Genomic DNA, 16905 nt, shown 5'->3' on the forward strand with positions numbered 1-16905 from the left:
CATCTTAACTCACATCTTAAAGCCAACTTGAGTTAACGTGTGTATGACAAGAAGCGCTTCTTATTCCTGATGGATGGTGCAACCAGAAAAGGAAGGATGACTGGCATTTGTCATGGATTTCTCCTATCTGTCCATCTCTGAACCTGTCCCCTGCGTGGTGCAAAGGGGAAAAAAAAAACTGATCAATACACCCGATCGATGGCTTCAAAGATTTAGTCTGAGCTCTGCTCAGTCCTCAACGGGCTGTCATTCACTGCTGGCTGCCCAGCCACATCTTATTCCAAAAGGAGACAGATATTCACTTTCTGGCTTTCAACTGTCTGAGGAAAGTAAAGCACTCCCTGTCGTCCATTCTGAAGGATTCTGACAAGAGGCGGTGGTGTGATTTTGGAGCGCAGAGCATCGCAGCTCTGGATCGAGAGGGAGGAAAAGGCGAAGGTGGTGGTGGTGGTGGTGGGGGAGGCGGAGGTGGCGCTTTGGAGAGACTTGCCTGTGAAAACAGGCTCTCGCGAAGGCTACACTCAGGAAATCATCAAACAGCGGTTGGTTGAGGGTCTCTCTTGTTCCGCAGCAGTAAAGGGACCCTGATGATGCGACACCAGGCTGAGCTGATGAATGTGACTTTTGGCTCTGGTTATAGATAGTCCCATTTTGTTCGACACGGGCCGCCTTTCTTCCACTGGCAGCGCGCTGAATGGAGGCTTGGCATTTGAAAGGAAGCCGAGAGATTTGCTGGCGGATTAATCCTTTCATTAGGGAAAGTGAGAAGTTAATTGCGGCAACAGCTGCATCTCTCATGTTTACACGACTGACGGTTTAAACGCCATCCCTTTAAACGGAAAAAAGCAATTATCAATAAATGCGGGGCAATCTTGCCATGATGAATTGAGCTCAAATTAGGCTTTCTTCTCCTCCGCACCGCACATTCAGGGCTCAAACAGCCATGTTGGCTGGCAGCACGTGGTCTCTTCCAGCGCTGAATTGTCACACAACAAAGATAAAACCCTTGACTCTCTGTGACGAAGAGTTCCCAGGGAGCGTGATCAAAGATGAGCCGGAGTTGTGACTTCTGGCTGATGAGGAGAGAGGGGAGATGAGGAGAGAGCGCAAAGGAGGCACGGCAGAAGAATGAAGCTGAGGGGGGAGGAAGAGTCGGGTGTGTTGATGCACTGTGGAACAACAACTTCAACAGAATAACAGCTTGCCAGAAAAACTAGAAGTCAAATTAAGCCGGCAATTGAGAGACTGAGACAGAGAGGGTTGTCTGGATTCTAAAGCTTCGCTTAAGAAATGAGGACCAAGAAAAGCAGAAAATTCGAAGAAAAGCTCCGAGAAAGCTGTTGAAGTAGGGCGGGCATGAGAGGGTGAGAGATGAAAGAGAGGACGGAAGGCAAAAAGTAACCCAATGACTGAAAACAAGGGCAGCGGGGAGTCCGACGGGGGGGGGGGGGGCTATTTGGAGGAGAAATAACGCAGGGAGAAGCACAGCCGTGGAGAGAGAGAAGGCTCTGAGGAAAGGCAGGGTAACATTCACTGTTAGAGCCGATCAATTTCCCGTCCCCTCAATAATAGATGTGACGAGCACGGTGGGCTGTTATCTGTCAGGCTTGACTGACCGAAATACAATCCCCACTGGGAGCCCACACACACACACACACACACGCCTGCACACACACACACACATGCGCATGCATGTTCACACACAGCCGGAAAAAAACGTCTGATTTAAACACAAATATACTCCAGCGTAACTTATGAGCCAACCTTGAAGTCCATAGGCGCAAGAGAAACAGAAAATTTTAACGCAAAATGGAAATCGTTTGTGTTCCCCGAGGCCTTCGGTGTCATTTCCACGGTCACACACCGGTGCGCTGATGTCACTGACGGTCTCATTCATCAGCCGAACCGTCTGTCCGTTGCGCGAGCAAAGATATAAAGCGGCTTGCGCCGCCGCCGCTCCCCTTCTCATGCCCGCATCCGTTTAATCTCTCACCCTCCATCTTTCACGCCGCTCAATGTCATGTCACACGCACCTGCCCGGGCCCCAAGGCCACGTGGCACTTTTTAACCGTGAGAGCGCGCGGCGGTATCAGCACACACACGCACTAGTATCAGGTTACCTAACAGCTAGCAGGACCGTTATGCAGACGGTGGAAGGCAGGGATGTGGAAGGAGCCTCAGCGTGACAGAGCACAACAGGAACAGGCTTTCACTCAGCCCATATCTGTCAGGACCCCCCCCCCTTGTCGCTTTACCCAGATGTGTCACACCAGAACACAAACGCACTCCCCACACATTTGCTTTATCTCCAGCTGTTCCCTTTGTAAGCACGCGCATGAAAGGGTGGCAGAAGCACTTGAGGCTCGTGACTGTGTGATCGGAGGAGTATCGTGGAGGATAGCGGTATCATGAGCATCCTTTTGTCTTTGCTGACATTTGCCATATTGCGTGTGTCACAGCATATCTGCGTCGACGCAGGCAAAGGGAGGGTGACAAAAGTAGAACAGCGGAATACGTTAGTCTGCGTGTGGTGTTGGGACAACACAGGGATGAATCAACAATCGAAAACATGTCAGCCTCACCCGCTCAAAAGACATCAACAACACAGTGAAGGAGCGGAGGAGCAGAGATGATGCATGCGGGATATTCCAATTCAATATTAGGGTGTGCACCAGGCCAGTCATTCTTGGCAGAGGAAATGATTATTAGGTGTTCAGAGACATTTCAACTGCACAATCGGGAGCAAAAAAAATTCAATTTGGAAAGTGTTCAGACATAAATGGCAATAAAATTGATGAGCCAATTTGTGGGAGTCAGCTGAACGTCAGCAGCGTAGTCATCTTCACAGTCTGTGATCATGGATGACAAACAGTTGGACAGACGGAACACTGGATGCTGCCACAATGAGAAGCATACCGAGCACAACTGGCAGCGGGTGAGGAAACACCTCTGTCATCAGGCGCGCGATAACATGTAATTACTAGGTTAGGATACACCTATGATTTATTTACTTGTGGATAAGGAGAGATGTCAAGCAGCCATAGGAACAGTTTGTTCCTGCTTCGCTATACTGGAATTTGTGCTTGCTGCAGGCTTTCGGATGATGTGTCATTCGTGGTTTCTAAAACAGAGGGGAGCCACAAAAGCTGAGTTACACTGGGAGAGGCAGGCTTGGTAATGCAGCGCTTTTTCGATCAAAAATAATAGAGGTATGTTTGGAGAGGCTGTCTAAAATTGCAATCTAAGTAAAATTTCTTGAAGAGGAACTCTAGTTTATATATATATATATATATATATATATATATATATATATATATATATATATATATATATATATATATATATATATATATATATATATATACAAACTGGCATACATTTATTCGAAAGGCCACAATAGTCTCCAATTGCTCACAAATTATCATTTTGGTACAGGGCATAAGAACTCTTTTTGTATTCCTTGGAACCAATCATAGTCATCTTGAGCCCAATTAACTTAGAACATCGCGATGGTGCCCCTGCAAAACACTATTGGGGGCAGTTTTTTGGCACATTGGAAGTCAAAGAAAAGGTAACCGTTGGGAGTAGTGTAACTTGCCATTTTCAGCATGAAGGTTGCAACCCTTGGAGGTTTCTGTTGATTCCTGTAGTATAAGGGAGTTTCGAAAAAAACTGAAACAGGCGCGCAATAGCAAGCGTAAAAATACATCCAGTGAGTCAGACTACAGAGAATACAATGACCATCAGCTGGGTAGCTACCACCAAAATATGTTTTCACATGTGAAAATTGAATATGGGCAAAACTGACCAATTAATTCATTCCTGGCTAACATTTCTGTGACAGTGGTTCCTGATATGATACGAGAAATGTAAAGTCATTCTAAATTATCATAGCACTTCTTGGACACATTCATTCAACCCTGGAAGTGAAAGGCACTGGATGTAATCGAACAGTGTGTTGGCTGGGGAGTGGTTCATTGCTAACATTAGCTAATGGGTTATCAAATATGTCGTTTAGCCTTACAAAAAAATTGCCCAGCATCACTCCAGATTTTCACTACCCATCACCACTCAGTTGCTTATAAATCAGGGAGCAGTGAAATGACTACAATTTGTCAGATTGTTATGGCAGTGGAAAATGACCGCCCTGTGTGAATACGGTCTATTGACCCTGCACCTACGAGGCCGGCAGCAGCAGCCCTGGGGCCACAAGTCACGGACACAGACAGAGGTTTGAACTGTTGAAGATCGGGCTCACTCATATTCGGGCCGGGAGGAGACACACAGAAATCAAGAGTGTACCTACCCTTTAAACATCCCCTAATGCAATTTGCATTGTGTGACCTTTGCAGCCAGATTAAACACATTATTGGTATCAATTGTGTGGTGATACGTAGGAGCGGCCTCTGCTTACAGAAATAGATGTGTCAGCGTCTATTAAGTATTAATTGGGCTGATGGCGGCGTTGAGTAATAACAGTGATATTCAGCCGTTCTGCAGAGCGGCGTTAGCCTCGGCAGCCCTGCACACCCACACAGGTGTTTTCACTTATTGTGTCTGATTAGATTAGAGTGAGCCAGCGCTATGCTGGGATACTGCCGAGGTCACTAAACTCCATATACTTACAGTGCTTAAAGTTGTAAGACGTAATAGGTGCAAGGAAAATTAGCTAATTAAAACCACTGTGTGGGATGTCCATCAAGCAGCTGTAAGGCCGAACGGCGCATGCATTTTGTAATGAAAGAGCATGAATGACGTGCATGAAGAAAACAGCAGATCAGGGGCAGTGAAATCAGCAAGACAGAATTACCACTTGACTGTTGTAGGCTTCTCGAGTAAACACAAACATATTCTGCTAATTACATACATACATCACATATGAATGTTACCTGGGTAAATGTCTTAACATTTTTAATATGAAATGTACAACAATAAGTTCAAGTTAAAACTGATTATACATACAGCATGTACATTGAGTATCTGCTGTACTATGGGTCGACTGGTTATCCGCCTGGCTAATCCCGGATCTGATATACTGTCTGGAGAAAATGTTGGAGAAAAACACTGTTTTTTCTCCAGATGCCGATCAAATAAACTAATTTTGGCTCTGCTGCAGCATGTAATCTGCAGACGAATTCTTTACCAAAGTTATCAAAAGAAAGAATGTGAAAATATTTGCCTCCAAAATGTTGTGGAGTAGAGAAAAAAAGAAGCAACAACTTAAAAGTAAAGTACCTAAAAATTGCACCTAAGTACAGTACTGGAATAAATGTACTTAGATTCACTGCCCTTGATTTAGCATCACCTTCATGTCACTTTCCAACCAATCAATAGAGAGTGACGCCCAAAGCAGCAGTTAGTATTTTTCAAACTGGTTCGAGAAATGTGTCGATTTAAGACTTGTGATTTCAACCATTTCCCCGTCGCGGTCTTTCATGCGCGCAGCTAAGGAAAAGGATGGCCCACATCTTGGTCGGCTGTTTTTTTTCCAGTCAACAGAAACAGACGTCAATGGGCACAACACCAGACCCATTTGAATTGCTGAACAAGCCTGCGATGTGGGCAGCAATTCAGAAGTCTGGAACCAGGCTCGGGAGATGACTGCACTAATTCTGCCTAAAACCTGAGAGGAATCAGGTCTAATCCACTAATTAAATGAAAACACCTGCGTGGGTTTACCGTGGATGAGCAGGGCCTATAATGTAGACAGTGCAGCAATTTAACACGAGGCCTTTGTGCCTCTGTTCATTTATGGACTGTCTGATTTTTGTGTTCACCATAATGCCTTGTTTCCATGTTAAAAATCACCGAGTCGTGGACATTAAACCAAACTTTTCATTTTTATGGATGCCAATGAAAGCATCGCAGTTCAAACTGTGCCTGTGTTATTAGCGGATTAATGTGCCTATCTGTGCTCGTCTGTCTGCTCTCACCCTGTGAAAGACTGGCATCCTGCCCGGGATCTTTCCTGCTTTCTGCCCAGAGCATGCTGGGATAGGCTGCGGTGAACTTACGACCCCTGACAGGAATGAGTTGGCATGTTAAACGAATGGTTGTGGCTATGGTGGACTGGTAATTTGATTATGTTTTGCAATACATAAAACTAGAGAAATACTAGAAGAGATATCATTAAACAATCAATTATACATTCGAATACTAGAAGCTCCTTTAAGATTTCCACTCTTCTTTCATGTACCAGTTCCATTCACGCTGGCTTTTATTAATAGTCTTGCAGTATGTATAAAAATAGCTGGAATCAGTGTACAGATAGAATATGCTGGGGGGGATTGTAAGTATTATGATAATAAAAAAGTATCAAGGCATTTCTAGGCCAAGACCAAGAGAGGAAAACTGCTTCCGAAGAATCAAGCTTGATCCCCTGTGAGCAGCTCCCCTCGCTGTGTAGTAGCCCTGCACCAACCACCAACAAAAGGCAAAAAAATAAATAAATAATTCCAGTCCACTTCAGAGGAGAAAAGTGACAGGACTGTGCACAACAAACAACCTTTCTGCCCAACACTGTGTACGACGCAACGAGGAACTCTCCCCGTACAAACCGCGCGCTGTCAAGCGTCGAAACATGATTCAGGCATCGCAGCGCTGCGGAGTCCCCGCCATGTAGGCCAAGCCAAAACAGATGTGATGTCAATGCAATAATAAACGAGCTTTGTGTTTGAGTGCGACCATGATAATTAGTCTCAAGACGGTGTGTTAGTAGAGAGAAGGCTCATAAAATATAGAGGCCGTTTGGCGTGCGCTCAAGAACAAATCTGTATTCTAAGCGCGTGGGCTGTTACACTAATGTTGTACATAGTTTAAATCTGGCAGAGGCACAGTCAGAAAACTTTGCTCGGAGGAAAGATGCTGACGGTTCCAGGCAGCGGGGTAGAAAAGATTACTGAGTCAGCGCACGTACGTGAGATGCGCACCCTCGCTCAGACACACACAACACGCATGCCGACATGCCGCTCGCGAAGAGAAAATTCCTTTTTTGTTGACTCGATTGCCCGCGTGCCCGGGAGACCGCACGCATCCCCCATTCAAGGCTCCTGACAAAATTGGGGTCGCTGCTGAACAGCCCAGCAACTCAAGGTCAGGGAGATGATAATGATGTTTATGAAGTCTAAATCCACAAAATAAGATTCCCTCTGTATCTCCCCAAGTGCCTACCTGCAAAGCAAGCCTCCATTGTGGCCCAGTGTAAAAGGCCTGGTCCGCAATTTGCAGCGGGGGGGGCCCTCCGTCACATTGTGTTCCACTGAAGGGGCCCCACAGAAAGCCCACATAAACCGAAGAATCAGAGGGCTTACAGTGTCTGTGGACAGGCAGGTGGAGGAGACACATTCCTTCAGTTTCATGCAGTGAATTATATTATTATTGTCCAAATCCTCCGACAACAGCGGGGGATGCAGTGACATTTTGACAACACTTAATCACCTCATTCCGAACCTGTTCTGTTTGCTCAGGGAAGCAGAGAAAATCTCCAGCGGCCGAGAGCGGAGGGAAACACTGCAGCAAAGTATAATGCGTAGCGAAGATCTCTGCTGCCCACTGGGTGGTCCTGAAAGCTCCTGGTGGGCTCTTTGGTTCAATATGCTAGCCGCTTGCTCAAATTGTTACACGGTGTGTTTTCACAGCTTCTGCTCAAACAAGCCGCGTCTCCTGCCATGACACCCCATTCTGAGACACGGCAAATACATCTTGGCCATCTCTCCCGAGGAGGCAGCGAGTCAAAAGAGAAAAGAGTAAAGAGACTTTGTATTTCTTTGAACGTTTAAGGCTGTTTTTCCCTCTCGTCTTTTCATTTCTGTTGCATTAATTATGCATATAAAATGAGACTTTTTGATTAGAGCATCAAAAACACAGCAGCGCAGTTTAAGCATGGATTTTAAATTCTTTTTTTTTTTTTTCTTTTCCAGATGGGAAACTCGCCAGCCCTAATTGAAGTGTGCTTTAACAGCAATCAAATGCCAAAAAGAGAATCGGTGACAGCGAGGCTCGATCAGCGTCGCTCTGAGCGCACACAGCTGGGGCCGCTGCACTCATACGCAGTGATTTGGCCCATCAGTGGAGCTAATGTAGATAGAAGACTAACGATGAACACGCACATTCACCAGATTTCCGTATAATGCCTCAGAAAAGCAGCCGTGTGCATCAGAGTATGACTGGGACTGACCACTGTTGGCGCGCACGCTCTCGCACACTCACCGCCTCGACCCCGGAGCGCTGCTACACACCAAAATACAGTTAAATTCTGCGCTCGGTGCTCCTCGGGGGCCAGGGTATCGATGATTCATTTTGCGTTTTATCAAAGAAACAGGAGTGCCATTAAAAAGAGATCAGTCAGCCACCAGGCTTGAGGAGTCTGCTCCTAATTGGCCATTCATCAAAAAGCCCTCTCAAGTAGATCGGGGCGCTGAAATATCACGCGTGACAACTGAACCACACTGCATTAATTACACTACTGATGAACCTCGTGCTCCGCCGCTCACACCCCCCGCGACTCCAGAGAGGCCGGGGAAACGCACGGATGCACAAAGACACACCTGGATGTATGCACGGATGTACAGAATGATCAAATCAAGCTCAACATCGCGGTGTTTATCAACGCAATCTGACACGGAGATAGGTATGAACAAACATTCCCTTTGCTTCCATATTTTTAGCTCCCAAAAAAAAAAAAGAAAAACCTCCCCGTGGTGCTGCCATTTCATCTGCTCAACATCATCAGTCAACCTTTAAAAGGAAGCTTTCAGCCATTTCACTTCACAGTGTGTCCGGCGTGTTTCTCACAGAGACAGAGCACTGGTTTAAAAAGGTACTGTAGTCGCTGTCTCTCGCTCGTCTTTGTTCAGCTTAGCAGCCATCAGGACACACACAGATGAAGCGTTCTGAGCTCCAGCTCTCTCCCCTCGCCACGTGCGGGGAATTCTCCCTTTCATCCATTTCCTGATGCACTCTAACTAGACAGTTTTCGGTCATGTCCCAGAATTATGCGTGCTAGCTCCCCTCACACACACACACACGCACAGACACACGAACAGCTGCACATCCGCTGACAATTCATCCATCTCTGAATCTCTCATTTTCTGGTTTGAGCATTTTTGTGCTTTTTTCTTCCCCCCCCACCCCTTCTGAGCTGCTGGATCAGCTGGGGCTGGGTTCATCACTAAGCAGTTGCCCCGAGGCCAAGAAACAGAGAGGCAACCGCTGTTAGTGTGGTTACTGAGCAGCTACGGGGTTAAAACGGGCATAAAAAGAGCCACATGTACACTCGTTTGCATGTGCGCACGCACAGGACTTCCTCTAGGCGCAGGGCTGATGAGGAAGGAATCTTCAAAGTAACCGAGTGAAGCCCAGATGGTGTTTGATGTGTGGATAATGATTTAGGTAAGGCTACGCAACACTTTCTCCACATCCGAGCGCAATAGAAAAAGCCTGAAACTGTTGTATCAACTCGAGTGTGTGAAAACCAGAAATTGAGGGCTTTTCAGGGCAAAGGAAATGTAGCTCTGAGGTCTTTAATGCGCAGATTGTTCCTAAAGAAGCCTGTCTGTGTAACCACTTTTCATTCATCAAGTAGCGGGAGCCACACAAGGGGCGGGGAGGGGGGCACCTTGTGGGAATCGAACTTGTGCCCTTGCAGACTCCTGTGCATGTCAGCCTCTGCACAGGAGCTCTGGGCCACGCACTGCAGCTATCAGTTCATCACTGTCGTACAGTAATTCACTATGTAATGTGCCTCCGAGTCCCTAAGAAGCAGAGGAGCAGACACACTGTCTACACGGAGCATGCTAAGCCCAGTCAGTGTCCTGTAGGACCGGCTATTTAACACAGGAATAAGCCAATTATCTTCATGGAGTAGGCAAATTTACAATAGGATTTACTCAATTCCTACAGGACTCCTATGTCAGGGGTGGCAGCTTATACTGTAGGTTTCTTTTCTGTCACGGCCACACACACACACACACACACACACACACACACACAAATGTCTGCAGCTGATGCGATACAAGCAGCCGTGCAGATGCACATTACCACCAGCCCAAGCAAACACCTACACAGTCACTCTTACCTCAGGCGTGCGCAGCTTTTTTTTTTTTTTTTTCCCAGAAACACTGGCAGCCGTGATAAAGATGAGCCAAAACTCTGAAGTGATAAATAACACAAAAGGAAAATAGCTAGGCTACCTTCTACACAAGCAAATATTTCCACTCAAAAGCAATTGTTCAGAAAAGCAGTTAATTTCCTGAGTATGATAAATTTAATTCCAAAGCGCTGGTTACAGTCATTGGCACCTTTTGTTGCAAAGCTTATTAAAGTCTTGCTAAATTGTGTTAAACCACGGTGAAATTATTTAAGTGGCTGCAGTTAGTGCTTTCAATTTCACATGTGCTCAAGAATTGAGGGACAGAGTGAGTGAAAAGCCAGCGGAAGCCGTCAAATTGAAAACCGCTTCAGCGTTTGCGCCAAAACTAATCGCTTCGACGTGACGTCTGAACGGAAGAAGTCAGAATGCGACGCGTTATGATGTCAGATTCCATGTGCTGAAGTGCGAACTGTAGCCTCCTCCACGTCTCTGCAGCTAAGCGAGATTTGACCCCCCTCACGGGTTCCACCTTCATTATCCTTGTGCATAAGTAATGTGAGCTGAGCTGTGTGACTGATATGCCTGTTCTTTGATCTGTTCTTCATTTGTACACCTTCGTCCTCCCACCACCATGACTCATGATTCAAAGGAATGTCAAGAGCGAGCTCGTTTCCTAGGTCTCCTTACAAAACCTCGCCGAAATTCAACATTTCAAAAAAGGTTTGAGCTTAACTTGAGGTATAAGTATTATAATGTCTCCTGTCCCAGTGTAGAGGAGTGAGAGTCAATAAGTCTGACACTATGTGTTTGAGTGCTGTCTGGTGGAGGCTTAAAGGGGCTCCGAGGACCTTGATGGCAGACTCGATTTCTCAACCGGCGTTAGCTACTGTCGCCCCGTGTTAGCAGAGCGCGGAGAGGCGCTCGAGAAAGTCACACCCTTCGGACTGCCGCCGGCCCGAGTCACTCGCAAAGAAATCCACAGTCCAGCGACTTTAAACAACTTCAAGAAGTCAGCCACAAGCTTGTACAGTCGGCCGAGCGAGACGGCGAAGGGCTCATCTTTCACGCCACATTACTATCCACTCAGTTATGTCCAATAAAAACCAAATTCACACATGTAATACTTGGGTTTTAAGCTATGTTGGGCAGGTTACTTGAAAAATGTAATCAATTATTCATTTAAATAACACTGAAGCGGTCACTGCATTGCATCACAATCAGACAGCTAACAGATGAGGAGATATTTACAATCAACAGCTAACGTCAGCTAAAACCCCACTGAGTAAGCTAACTGAAGGCTACCTAAACACAGGCAAAGCTAACAGCAGCTAGCTGGTGTATTGGAGGAAACAACATGTCGGTGAGGTACTCTTGAATTACCTGAAGGCGCAACGTCCTCTTATAATGGCCGACTGTCCGCTCACACTGGTCCCTGCGCAAGCTAGCACATCCGACAGCAGCCGGTCAAGAAACTGATATCAGCTCTACACCAAACTCCCTGTGAGCCCGCTGAAACGTAACTATTTAACATTACTAAATAACAAATTGTTATCCCTTACAAGTCACAACTGAAAAACACCGCCAGGTGCTGGTTTTAAATTCCTTCTTTTCTGTTTATTTAATTTAAATTCAGGGATTCTGGGACTTCACTTATTTACACAGCGTTCCTCCTCCTCAGACACTTGATATGTGTGCACCTGACGCGTGCCAACACTGAAATCTCAGCAATACGATTTGACAGAAACACAAGAAAATAAGAAAATGCGCTGGGTTGTTACTCCAGGACTCGATCCCTGGCTCAAACTCAACTTTTCATGAAAAAATAACGACCAAAAAAAAAAAGAAAAAGATTCATTTTCGCTCACCGCTCCAGTACTTCAGCCGGTGGCAGCAAGTCGGCAGCCAACTCAACACACACACATACACAACCAACGGTCACGTAAGGTTCCCCATTCTGTCAATGTCTGACTCCATTGCCCTCTCATTTTTACACAGGAGGGTGTAAATGCAAATACACTGGAAAACACATACACACTCCAACACACACACACATTCAGCCCGGAGCAGCCTCACGTCTTTCTGTGTAATAATGTCTCCAGTGAAGCGAGCGTATACTTTTTTCATCGCAGTCCTCCTTCATCCCACCCATCCCAACAGCCATCCACCACTGAGCTGGGAGTTGCCTCCACCAATCTAACATCCCACTCTGAAATTCAGTCCACTCCGGCAGTGATACAGACCCCCTGCTGACAGCAGAAAGAGAATGCGCCTCCACGCTTTCAATTCTGATCGAAGGGAGAAAAATCAAGGAAAATCTGAATAACCTGTGCCCGCGTGTGCGCACGTACAATTTCTAGACTGGAGACGATGATTATGTGGGACTTTTCTAAGTCGCAGACGAGTGTGTGTGTGTGTGTGTGTGTGTGTGTGTGTGTGTGTGCGCTTTCTGGAGAAAATGTGCATGCATACGTGCACCCCCACCTTGCCTACATTACCACGTGCACACGAGTAAACAGCAATGCCGGTCTGAGAACAATCAGACCGTGACAGACTCTGCAGCACCATCCCGCAGGCCTCCACAGAGGAAAAACACTGCACCGCTAGACATGGCCATTTTCACTAAATGACCACCCTCCCTCCCCTCCCCTCCCCTCCCCTCCCTCCCTCCATCACATCCCCACCAGGGAGAGAATGGCTCTGCGTCTCGACACAGCACTGCCAAGGCTGGGGTCAGCGCGCCCGGCTCTGACCTCAGTCCGGGGACGCTGGGGGCTCGGGAGAGGCCGGGAGCACACGGCGCTGCACTGAGGGAAGATGGGTAAAAGCGTGAAGGATGTTCGAGCCAAATCCCACACTTTTTCCTGGGAGATGCTTGCCCCGTGAAAAAACCCTCGGCGAATTCCCCCCACCCCCCCAACGACTTAAAAAGTCAGCATCAGCAATCATGTGTCGTCACCTCCTTTGATGCACGATCACCATCAAAGGGCACCGGGGGGAGAGCATCGCCCTCCTCGTCGAGATGGAGTTTAACGGGAGCGTCACGTATGGGTGAGAAATTGCTCGTCAGTCACTTGCCTTGAGTAGGTAATTGGAGATGATATAGTTGAGATTCAGTGCTGCGCGGAGTCACTTGCGCAGTCACAGGCTTTTCACTCTGCCGAGGGTTTGATACAGCTCATTCCATTTTCCCCATGCCTGGAAAGCGAGGGGAGAGTTGTAACAAGCAGGATCTGAGGCGACGTCAGATCACGGAGGCTCCTCGCTTCCTTTCCCGTTTGAAACAATCGGAAAGGGAATTCTGTCATTATATTATCTCTGCGCGCGAGGGCCCTGGGGAATGTTCACATCTTGAGCACTAAGCATTTATTTCCTTGTTCTCCACGAGGAGCCCTGGGAGGCCATGTTGTCTGATTCATTTCAGCGAATTGTCAGCTAATGAATGGTACGCGTCCGTCGACTGGCGCACATACCGTCGGAAGAGAAAGGCCCCCATGGGCGCACATCTTGGGGGTTCTCCCGTTCTCATTAGGAGGGAATCAAAAGGAAACAGAGGCTCGCTGATCGTTTACCATGTTCCCTGTGTGTGTTGCCCACAGGGGGGGGGGGAGTTTCTGCGTGTGAAGCCATTATTTCTCGCCATTGAAGGGTGATCAGGATGTTCAGAGGCGCCGCTAACATCTTGGGGGACACGTCGCTGAGTTTGATTGAGGCTTTAAAGAGAGACCGAGTCTCTGGAACATAATTAGTAAGTAATCTGTCTACCTGGCAGAACCTTATAAGACCCTCCTGGCAGGGATGGCGACTAGGTTATGTAAGAGTGTTGGGGGGGGAAATGGTTAAAAAAAATCATCATTCAAGACCTGAATTCGCATTCTGTTCCCCGGTGCATCCTCGAACTCTCAAGTTTCTTTCTTGAGCACACATACACCCTCTTTCTTTTTTTTTCTTTTTTTTTACCATCCTTGGTGTGTATTCTCTGAGCACACAGCTGTTGTAACCACGTTCCCCTTCTCTCTCCCTCAGTATCCCACCATCTATCCCGAGCTCCTTCCTCTACTGTCGACCATAATACGCAGTAATGTCCGCTAATGGGATCTGGTGTGTCCCCCCCGCCTGTCACAACTACAGCACCTCTCTTTTCCAGCTTCCATTCTTCAGGCAGTTTTATCGCCAGCATAAGTCACCGACTTACTGCGACCTGTCTGTTCCCACCGCCGCCCCTCCCTCCCCGCTTCCTCCCACTCTCCTCTCATTTTCCAGTCTTTTCTTCTAATCTCCCCCCGTGTTCCGCCCCACCCCTACCTCTGTCCACCTTTCATCTGCTCCATCTTCCTCCATCTAACAACCCCTCCTCTCCTCCCTTGATGTCTGCTCGCCTCTCCCTCTCCCTCTCCCGTCAAATCTCCCAATCGCTCTCTCCGCTCCCCATCTGGGTAAACGCAAGAGCTATCTGGTGTAAACAATTACTAACCGAATGCTGACACACAGATTGCCGCTCTCTCTCTCTCTCTCTCTCTCTCTCTCTCTCCCCCTCTCTTTTAACTACATTAGAAGAGGAGAGAGCGCTTGCCCAATCACTCGTCGCCCTCGTCCTATTTTCTGCCCCCCCTCAGTTTCCCCCAAAAAACAGAACCTTGCCATGTCCTGGCTGGTCGCCCCCCCACCCAAAAGAAAAAATCGCAGTCAAGTGCTCGTGTAGGCAAGAAAGTGCTGGTGGAAGATGCACACAGCTCAAGGATATGCACAAGTCAAACACACACACACACACACAGATATCATAAGATACACACATAAACAAACAGCCTACAGAGTGATGGCTGATGATTGTACCCATAAACCCAGCGCCACAGTGATGTATAATACATGAGCTTTCCACATACATAAACATGTCTCACACAGATCAGAGCCATTAGAGCCGCTTAGGGTCCATTTGTGTATGTGTGTGTGTGTGTGTGTGTGTGTGTGTGTGTGTGCAATTCATGAACTGTTGGGTTTTTTTGTTTTTTTTGTTTTTTTTGCTTTTTTTTTGTTTTGTTTTTTATGTATATACGCTCAATAAGCGGCTATAAGAGCACAGATTTCCCATGAGAGAATTGACCCAGCTGCAAGGATGACTGTACCTAAAGCCGCCCGTGCGCTCCACAACATCAGGAAATTATATATAGACACGGCAGACCCACTTTTCTCTGCTCTTACAGAAATATAGTACACACAGCAGGCTTCAATAATCGATATAACCTGAGGGAGGCAGGTCATGAATCTAAGCAAATGTATTTCCCAGAAGGGCCACGGATGCTCTCACACACAAACACAAACATTATTACATTTGCGCACGGCGTGTAGAGGAAAAAGAAAGAAAGAATAGAAAAATAACCAAAAGAAAGAAAGAAGAGTGCACAAGCGCATCACCGACACCGCTGGATGTGAGGCCAAATACTTATTCTAACAGACTTATAGGGTCGCGTAATAGATGGACGCAATTAAGCCGGGGTTCCGAAGCGACTCGCGGCCGATCAACCTCATTAGAGACGCGCCGAACCGCGGAGAAATTGCGCATACGGCCGGCTCGCAGGTAAAATATTTGCCCCGGGGTGTCGGTGCTCGGCGTGTGACAGTCTGCCAGCCGCTGCCCCCCCGCCGTCCTCCAGACAGGACTGCGCACACGCACGCCGTCTGTTGGGAACCGTCTCGCACGCGTAAAAAAATAAATAAATAAATAAATATCGCGCCGGTCCAGTTTGCGCTGGAAGTGACAGCCCCTTCTCCTCACCTTGTGGAGAAAAAAAAACAAAAAACATGGGACTACAAATCTGAGTGGGTCGATGAAGGGATCAATAAAAGAATCAATCAATGTACACAGCAGTTATTATGGCGCCGGAATTCCCACACATAAAAAAAGGACATATGAGCGCGCACCGGCGGACAGGTCCTCAATCTCCCTCACCAAGCTCCCAGTTAGGACTATTTGGTCAATAATATTTCTTAATCTGTGACAAGTACAACTCACACGTCGCTGGACGCGAGGCAGTATAAGGGAGAGACTTTTCCAGCGACGGAAATCGCGAATACGCACGGAGTCGGTCCGCCGCCGGAATAAACCGCACGCGTCTGTTTCCCCTCAAACAATCCAGAGGAAACCGCAGATTGATATCGAAGTCTGTGAAGTGTCACGTACCGTGGTTTCAATCGAAAGGGACGTCTGGGGGATGCCAAGCGGTGCAGCGGTGCCAAAGAGCGGAGAGCAGGCGGAGAGAGGAGCGATTCCCAAATATCAAGCGGAGGGGGAAAACTAGGTCTGATCTTCAGTCAGCCTGACCGCCGAAACAAACACGCACATCACACACACACGCTCACATTTGACAGGATTATCAGGCTGCAGTCAGATTGAGTCTGATTGTACCTCTCGGTGTCGATGTCGGTGTGATTGTCTCAAGTTTCTTCGTCCGCCGCCCGTTCTGCCCGTCAGCCGGTCACAAAACTGAGTCCAAGAAGGACAAACGCTGTTATCGCGCCTCTCTCTCTCTCTCTCTCTCTCTCTCTCTCTCTCTCTCTCTCTCACTCACTCACTCTCTGTTTCTCTCTCTCTCTCTCTCTCCCTCTCCCTCCCTCTCTTCAATAATACAGTGACTCTTGAAAATCTCTCCTCTCGCTGCCTCCCATTTCCCCGGTTTTTGTCTCTTTTCCCCTCTCCCCCCCGATCTCTCCGTCCCGGCTCCCCCGTCGGAAGTGATTATTCTTGGTGTCCTGCCCGTCATCACTCATAATCACCACCACCACCCCCTCCACCTCCACCTCCACCATCATAATCATCATCG

At 47.5% G+C, this 16905-nt stretch overlaps 1 protein-coding gene across 3 annotated transcripts in view; it reads right to left on the reverse strand.

The window, feature by feature from the left end:
* Positions 1 to 16618, reverse strand: part of LOC119011667 — a 170893-nt gene extending 154275 nt beyond the window's left edge. The window contains exon 1 of one of the 3 annotated variants that reach the window (XM_037084983.1): positions 16491 to 16618. The gene's annotated coding sequence lies outside the window, so the exon portion shown is untranslated. Of the gene's footprint in view, positions 1 to 7170; positions 7276 to 16265; positions 16453 to 16490 lie in introns of those variants that run through there. The other 2 variants (XM_037084984.1, XM_037084985.1) reach the window with 2 other exon arrangements.
* Between the last annotated feature and the right edge of the window lie 287 nt (positions 16619 to 16905).

This window comes from Acanthopagrus latus, chromosome 21, assembly GCF_904848185.1.
Source record: "Acanthopagrus latus isolate v.2019 chromosome 21, fAcaLat1.1, whole genome shotgun sequence".
Taxonomy (NCBI): Eukaryota; Metazoa; Chordata; class Actinopteri; order Spariformes; family Sparidae; genus Acanthopagrus; species Acanthopagrus latus.